General features: G+C 43.5%; 1 pseudogene across 3 annotated transcripts; it reads left to right on the forward strand.

Annotated features, from left to right (window-relative positions):
• Positions 1 to 6,344: 6,344 nt before the first annotated feature.
• LOC147884923 (LOB domain-containing protein 25 pseudogene) lies at positions 6,345 to 8,155 on the forward strand (annotated as a pseudogene). 3 transcript variants are annotated; one of them, XR_015543532.1, is made up of 3 exons: positions 6,345 to 7,180; positions 7,594 to 7,682; positions 7,813 to 8,155. The product of XR_015543532.1 is annotated as an LOB domain-containing protein 25 pseudogene, transcript variant X3 (transcript). The 3 variants fall into 3 exon arrangements; XR_015543531.1 differs by having other exon boundaries at positions 7,594 to 7,651; XR_015543530.1 differs by lacking the exon at positions 7,594 to 7,682.
• The last annotated feature ends 711 nt before the right edge of the window (positions 8,156 to 8,866 follow it).

Here is an 8,866-nt window from a genome sequence, read left to right on the forward strand (position 1 = left end):
GGGAAGAGGGCAAATTCAAGAGAGGGCAGCCTCAAATTTCAAAAATGGAGGGAATGGCAGGTTGGACCAAAACAGTGGAGGCAGAGGCCCTAGAAAGAGGGGGGAAGAAACATTCGCCACAAAGGGCCCACAAGCTCGTTAAAAGCCGATTTGTTGGGCCCATGTGGGGGAGGTCCTGGGGAGGTGCACCTGGGAGGACGGTCAAACATGGGTTAAGGGGGGGGGATGGTTTGGGTAGTGCCTAGTGTACAACAACCAACATGGCTCTCTACAGGCCTGGCCACTCTCCACCTCAACATACCATTGCCCCACACCTTCTAGCACTCTCATTGGTACACCTCAAATCCCTCTCTAATCCCTTGAAATTATGAAACACTAATTGGAGGCCCTTTTGAGACCCCATCTCTCCCCTAATGATGGGACATCATATTTTATCAGCCAAAAATCGAGGACAACGTTTGGGACTGTTGACAAAGGACAACGTTTCTTAAAAACATTTTGGAATCATATGGAAAATATGGGATGACTACAAACATAATCTAGGCCATAAATTCCCTAGGTGAAAATTGTTAATTAAGACCCTCAACAATCAAGAAGAAGATCCTTGAAGCTACAACATTATGGTATATTTAATATTTATCAACTGTAACCATCACCTAATTGAGATAACATCAGTGGAATAACAAGAAAATTCATTATCAATTAAAATGTATGGAAGTGGAAGGTGTACCCTACAACTAATAGATGATGAAGTTCTATCATGTGGTCGGTGGCCTATTTTGGGACAACCCCCAGTCGGCCGTTTTGGGTGGACTGGGTCAGTCACCAATTGGGACTAACCAACTATGGCTGGTGGCTATATAAGAGCAAGCCCGGGAAGCCCATCATCATCACTAGCTACAGCAACCCTGATTACTTAGCATCCAGCTTCCGTCCTCTATTGTTTCCAGCATGCCATCAAAGCTTCTCTCATAGGAGCGCACGGCTGGGAGGCAGTGCCATCTATTGTATCAATTTTACAGTAATCAAAATTTTGATTCTCCATACTATCTGCTTCTCTCTCTTGCATACGAGATCCTGTTATCTATTGAGCACAGACGTTGTATTGTTTTCTTACAAGAGGGAGGCCTGAGATGAATTAGTTCTTGATTGGGGCTAGTAGATTGTAAAGATCTAATTGATACTAGCCTTGAGTTGTTCTCTTGGAATAATAGGAGGCTAGATCCAAACTTTAGGGTGGGCAGGTTAGATAGATAGTATGTGTCTAATGAAGGATGGTAGTTGAAATCACATTTTGGTGGTCCATTTGTGTTCTTGTCCTGCTTATTAGACCATTTGTATGTTCTACGTGGCAGGGGTAGATCATACAACATTCCATTCAAATTCGATAATCGATTATTAATCAAAGAAAGCACTTATCCTGACTTTTGATAGCAATGGCTTCGAACAAGAGCCAAAATCATATAGAACAAATGCTTGAAGAGGGAGATTTTGAAAATCAATTGTCAAAGCATCTCAAGGTTTAACAAATTCCCTTCTCAATCATATAATTTGCAGACATCCAATCCCAATAGAACTACTTGAAGAGAGAGATTTTGAAAATCGGCTCTCAAAACATCTCAAGGTTTGACAAATTCCCTTCTCAATCATATAATTTGCAAACATCCAATTCCAATAGAACTCCTACTACTCCAGTGTAAAGAGAAAAGATGACGAAAATAAAAACTCCATATGAACTTTGTACCCAAAGATGACTCACTAAATCAAGTTAGGGGAGTTGTTACTGAAAGGCACTAAGTGATCCATAAGTCAAATGCTATGAGAAGTATAGTCAATGAGACAGAGAGAGAGAGAGAGAGAGAGAGAGAGAGAGAGAGAGAGAGAGAGAGATCTTGCACACTCTAGTGCTGCACTTTGCAATTCAAATATCTTCTTGATCTAACCTCTTATTTATTTCTATCTATTTGAGGTTGATTTTTCGACAAGAGGGATATAGTTGGAGAAAATGTCCTAGAGAGAGAAATAGTAAGTCTAGAAAGAGAGTGACCTCTTAAGCACTCTAGTGCCATTCGTTGTGGTTAAAATATCTTCATGATGTGATCTTGAATTAATTAAAACATATTTAGAATAATTAAAACATCTGGGAGAGAGAAATAATCAAAGAGAGAGAGAGAGAGAGAGAGAGAGAGAGAATTATATCTTGACCTAACTCTGATTTGAGTTTATTTATTCTGATTGACTTTTGGCACAAGATGGATATATGATGGATTAATGTCCGAGAGTTTTTGTCTAGAGAGAGAGAGCAACCTCTTGCACACTCTATTGCCATGTGTTGTGATTCAAATATCTTCGTAGTCTGATCTCGAATTTACGTTTTTTTAATTCCAGGTTGATTTTTGGGACAAGACAAAGATATTTGCAATCAATATTATACAAGGAAAAAATTGTTTGTGAGAGTCGCTTTAGTAAATGCTATGTTCGGAAGAAAAAGACAATTGAGTATGTGGTGATAGCACATGCAAGGGGTCTGTAGTAGACATGTTCACCTCCATAAGAGAGGAGTCATAGCATATGTTAGAATAACATTTGCAAAGACACAGGTATCTAGGCCTTGTATGGGGTTAACCAGGGCTAATATTGGGTTACGATGACGTGGGATCATATCCACCTTAGGCCAAACCCTAATTTAAGAAATTTAAGACTTAATTTGAATTTTTCTAATGTATATATTTCAATTTGATTTTTTCTTATGTATTTTTTCAATTCTTGTTTCAATATGAATTTTCCTAATGTACTTGTTTTGATTATTACTAATGTTTCAATAATAAAGTAGGCATATATAGGTCCCATCATGCATAAAGCACAAAATATCATGAAATTAGGGGTTACATGAAATGTTGTTTGCGATGTGGACGTTATGTCTTATATGCCTAAAAACTAAAGGTGCATGGGTTGATTGCATAATTAGGAGGATCACTGATTAGATAGCTCAAGCTAGAGGACACAATTGTCACATCTATGAAAGGAGTTGTGCTTTTGTTCACACTCAATTTATGTAGATCCATCCAACATAAAAGAGTGTGGTTTATATTATGCCATTACATGGACTTCATTTCCCAATTTAGGATGGATGGATGTGGAAGATAAAATAGACATGTCTTTGGGCTTTTTAGTAGAGTTTTGAATACAAGGCCAGATACATGCAAGGAAGATCTGGGGCATGGGAAACTTGAAAGGTGATGTAATAAAATGAAGTGTCTTTTATGATTTTAAGGAAATGCCCATAACTCAATTTAATGTCTTTGGCCTCTTTTTGGATGACATTATTTGTCATGGTAGAGAGACAGGGACATATATATATAGAGTGGACAACCGAAGATAAAGGTAGAGAAAAAGTTGGGCTATATCTATCAACGGTAAACTAGGATTGTTTGGAACTCAAATTGATGCCTTGAGGCTTGAATCTCTATTGGATAAGGTTATTCGTTGTAGGTCATGGGGAGAAGTTTGTGATGTGTATCATGTGAGCGAACTAAAGGTAAGGGGTGAAAGCAAGAAAGAGTAGGCATTAAGCTCGAGAGGATGAAAGGGAAGGGGGCGAAAAGGGGTGATCTGAAGAAAGAGTGGGCATTAAGCTCGGGAGGATGAAAGGGAAGGGGGTGACAAGGGGTGATAGTTAGAAACAGTGGGCATTAAGGTGTGGAGGATGAAGAGTCTAATAGGGTGAGATGGATACGGAGATGGGAAACGTGAACGAACTCGAATGAAGATTTGGACTGAAAGGAATTGGGTCCGCTATAAAAGCCCAACATTTAACACGCTCACACGCCACACATGCAATGTACCAGACGACCCCTATAGAGTACGTGCGGGATCGTGGCCTGCAGCCAAAAAAATTATAATATTCACTCCCAATAAGTGAAAAACAAAAAAGACTTCTTTTCTCACGCTCCGCCAACTAAAAGCCGCCGTCTTAAACTAAAATAATTTAAAAAATAAATAAAAGGCAGCCCTTTTTGAAAAATATTTTCCCCATCGTTTGAACGGGCTGCAGTCAAACCGTCAGCTTTTTCGGTGGCCAATGGGGGGGCCGGCCGCCCAATGAGCGTTGAACAAACGGCCGCCGGAAACGTCCTCGAGAAGCTAGCTTTCCCGCCGTGGAATGGCCGCTGGCACGTCCAAAAGTCCGAGAATGGAGACCGGGACCCGGCAAAGAATCTGTCGTATATGGTAAAAGTGTCCGTTCTTGTGGTAGAACGTCACTTTACGGTGGATCACGACGTAAATCACCGTGGCGTACGCCCTGGTCAAAGGGCCGGTCCCCCCGCAAGTACAACTGCATGGGGCCCGCCCGCTCTTTGGCCATTCGCATCCATCGTAGGTTACAGGTAGGTTGTACCTACCCCTTGTCCACGTCAGCTCGGGGAAAAGAGAGGATCTTTATGCCGCATCTTTTACTCTGCACAGCTTTTACAAGGACCCTGGACCCGAATCCGCGTGACGCGTCCCTTTCTCAGCGTTTTGAAGTAAGATGCTCGGCGCCACAGCAAACCTTTCCTCTCAGCCTTTCAAAAAGTTGACCTTTGAACCGAATCAACCTCTACGTAGTTCAATTAACCCAATAGAAGCCTTTCTAGAATAAAGGAGAATTTACAAGCACTTTGCATGCCAAGTTCTCTTGAAGGGGAGGAGTCACATGGGCTTAAGGCGCATTAACATGTTGTATGCGGCAACCTAGCAAGGTGGGGAGATGAAGAAAATAATGAAGCTAAGAGTCAAACTGACTCCATTTATTGTGATTGGGTACTCTCTCCTTAGGTGTCATGCGAGAAAATTAGAAACATAGATGATAAAGCACTTATTTTGAGCGAAACCATTGGTTTGTTAAGAAGTATTGAAATACATTTTGCAAGGTTGTCAACCATAATGTCGAGTGCGCATGCTTCATTACGTGGTTGAGCACCTTGTACCCTCTTTAAGGTAAGGTGTCAATTTCACTCATTTGAGCGGGTGTGTGTGTGTGTGTGTGTGACTATGTGTGTCAAATCGAAAGAGTGAGAGCAATCCTCTTTAATGTTCTCATGAATGGTATACTACCAGATAGGATGATCTATAACTGGCATTGGACAAAAACACTGCCCATTCCCCCACCTCCGCACACACACACACAGCTAGATGTATGTCCTTTAGCTAAGCCTTGAGGGGCCCCCCTTTCCTCTTTGGCAAGAATGCTCGAGGGTTCCATGTTCATATGAAGGATGCATGCTTGTGTGTGTGTGTGTGTGGTGGGGTGGGGTGGGGGGGCAATGCACATGAGAGGCAAATGCGCAACTAGTGCAATCCCATAGTTGAGCTCTAAGTACTTGTGCATTTCAAAGCTGGGCAATTTCTAATGGCCTACCCATTGACTTCTGTACCAGCTAGTGAGGGTTAAAAGCGCTCCAGCTGAACAATAGTGCCAAAGTGCAGCATTTTATTGGTTGTAGAAAGAATGGTGCTTTGGTGCTAGAAATGGCATCCTAAAAAATTGAGGTGCAAATTTGAGCACCAGTGGCGCTCCAAGATGGTCTCAAAATTTGTGCCAACCTTGAAAAAAAACTACTAGCCTAGGTATCATGTGCACTGGGCCTGAGAGAGAGAGAGAGCCTTGAGTGTCCTCTCTTTCTCCTTCTGTTGATATCTCTCTCTCTCTCTCTCTCCACACACACACACGCACCCTTTTTTCTGTAAAAGTGCACGCACGCATGCACATTGGGCATGCACATGCGGCTTGCTTGCAAGCTCACATGCGCAAAGAGAGAGAGAGAGAGAGAGAGAGAGAGAGAGAGGCGCACACACACACATGAGAGACATACTTATTTTTTGTGAGACGACATGAGAGACATACACACAAGCGTGAGTGCTAGAGATGAACATGGAAAGCCCTGACGCCTGAGCATTCGTGCCTCACGCAGGAAGAGTGAGGGAGGCAGGGATGGCCCACGCGGTTTTTGGAGATTGATTTGAGGAGGGGGATACGCAAAATACGTTCTCGAGGGTGGGAGGAGAAGAGGGAAGGGCCGCAAAAGGTTGGGGAAGCGTGGGCGTCGGGGGACTCTGGGCTGCCTTCTGCTTCTCCTTCTTCTGCTCTGCAAGCACAACACCCAACGCAAAAATAGTAGCTTCTTTTGCGGGTCTTCGAGCCCAAACTCATTGGCCGATCCTCAACACACGTCTTCCCTTCCAACCTCCTTTTTCTCTCCTTCCTTCCTCGCTCCCCCGCAGCCCATCATCGCCCTCCCCCCCCCCCGGCTCGCCATGTCCCTCCTCCCTCGTGACAAGATCAGCTGATCCTTCCTCCCCCCCCCCCCCCCCCGGGCTCCTTTTTCAGGTCTCTATCACCTTCCCTGTAGCCCTCGCTCCTTCCTTAATCAAGTTCAACCACCCACTTCTCATGGCGAATTCCTCCTCCACCCAGTCCAACCTCCGCCCTTGAGGCCTCTCCCTCCCCCTACTCATGATCATGGCCTCCTCCTCCAGCTCCCCTTGCGCTGCTTGCAAATTCCTCCGCCGAAAATGCACCCCCGAGTGTGTCTTTGCGCCTTACTTCCCTCCTGACCAACCCCAGAAATTCGTCAACGTGCACAAAATCTTCGGCGCCAGCAACATCACCAAGCTGCTCAACGAGCTGCCGCACCACCAGCGCGAAGATGCCGTGAATTCCCTCGCCTACGAAGCAGACGCGCGCGTCAAAGATCCTGTGTATGGATGCGTCGGAGCTATTTCTTTACTTCAGCAAAAGATTGCACAGCTGCAGGCGGAACTCGCAATGGCAAGGTCGGAGCTTGCTAGATATGCAAGTGCAGGGTTACTTACAGGGCCACCCGGCTCCCTAATTCAACAAGGGACTCCGTCTCTAGGAATCGGTGTGGGGTTGCCGGGTCCTTCGGCGCGAGATCAGCAAATCTTTGCTAGGGAACAGATGATGGAACCCTTAAGAAGAGAACAAATGATGGAGTATGCTAGGGCGAGTACAGGTGGGTCGTATGAAAGCCTCTCGGTATTAGGGCTTACAGGAGGATTCATCCCTCAGCAAGCAAACTATCCTCCCCCCAGACCTGCTCCTGGAAGTCATGATGCGGGCAGTGGTGGAGCTCAGACGGGACACTTCAAGGTCGAACCATCCCAGTGAAGATCTAAGGTTTGTGAGTCGTATGTCGGCCAAAACTTGTACTTAGCTGAGAATATGAATCCTTCGGGTAATTCGTATAAGTGAGGATCTAAGTTTTACTGTGTCTATTCCATCACAAGCTGGTGACACTGTAAATTGATAACGAAGGCCGTCAACGTCTTTTTTCGCTGCATGTTTGAACGGCAGAATTTTGTAGGCTTCAGAATTGTTTTAGAAGCGCCGATTGTCGAACATGATTCTCTACCTCCGGACGATCAAGGATGCATAACAATCGATCATAAGCCAAGGAAGCAAGTGCTTCTCTTTTCATTGTTCATTGCCATTTTCAAAAGACTTAATAGCTAGGGCGGCGCGTGGATTTCTTACCATCTGTCTGCAATATTTTATTAGTGTGTGACGAATGATCGTTTTGTATGTACCAGAATGGGACTATACATGCATCTGCGGATGATCGATCTTGAGCTTCCCTGCTTCATGACTGTAAAGTTTTGGAGTGCAGCTTTTTGCATTGGTTTGCTTGCGAACGAAAGCTTCGAACAACTAAGTTGTAGACATGTGTTCTTCATGTGCGGCAAGGGTATCTATTTCAGGTTGATCTCCAGATTTGTTTCCGTTTTACAAAATTATCATTGTGTATGCAGGAAGCAGAGGACCTCTAACGATTGCATTGAGGAACACGCTCGAACGCCTTACGCCTCAATCCTATTGTGGACAGAGGTACATAACCTTCCGTAGGCCTTCGCTCTTTCATGGATCATGCTTGCAAGAGCTTGTATAGCTAAGACTCGTGTATATGCAAAGTGGGGAAGGTGTAAAGGCCTTATGGAAGCAGTGTATAAGTCCTCCCCCATTTCATTTTGCCACAGCATTCTCTCATACCTTGTGTTAAAAATGCTTTTATTCTTCATAGTGAGACCTTTACATTGGAAAACACACACACATTCATTTAGACATGAAGTGAGGGAGTTCTTACATTTGTTTATAATGGATTCACAGAACAAAATCATTACACTCTTGTGAGAGCTTCATAGTGCTTCTTGTAACTTCTCTTTTATGCATTGTGTCTAATTATGACGCTAGAAAATAAGAAGCCTATGTTAAAACTTTTTGTTTTGCACATTCTCATATGTACTTCATTGTAAGCATGCGAGAAAGGATAAGGTTTGCATGTGATCTTTCATACTACTCTCCATGGCACACAGTTATGAGTCTATAGACAAGTGAAGAACATATGACGATTGTAAATTTGTCTCCCCATTTGAATGAATATTTTAGGCTTCACTCTTGGTCCTCTTATTGTCTCTCCAAGATAGTCAATTTGGACACTCTACACTTTACATCATCTTCACAATTGTACCATCTTCCACAAATTGAGTGTAGAATTTCTAGTACTCCGGCTTCTATCAACCCTTAGCAAATGTTGAAGCAGGGTAATTGTATACCGTATTTTATGATTAGCTCCTTCCTTAGGTCTTTAGCATCTCAAGCAACGTCTAAATGAGGGATTGATATAGAGCTAACGACATGCCAGCTAGAGTTCATGATCTCATCTTTAAAAGTATTCATCTACTCTAGTCTTACATGTTGTGCTTGTTAGGGAAGAAACCAACTACGATGAACTAACTATTGGTGGACTTCATTTCTCATTCCATTTGGACATGTGTGGCTACTCTCAAGTCAACATCAGCATAGGTG

This window comes from Dipteris shenzhenensis, chromosome 26 (assembly GCF_047967505.1).
Source record: "Dipteris shenzhenensis isolate YYH24624 ecotype China chromosome 26, Dip_SZ_1.0, whole genome shotgun sequence".
Classification (NCBI taxonomy): domain Eukaryota; kingdom Viridiplantae; phylum Streptophyta; class Polypodiopsida; order Gleicheniales; family Dipteridaceae; genus Dipteris; species Dipteris shenzhenensis.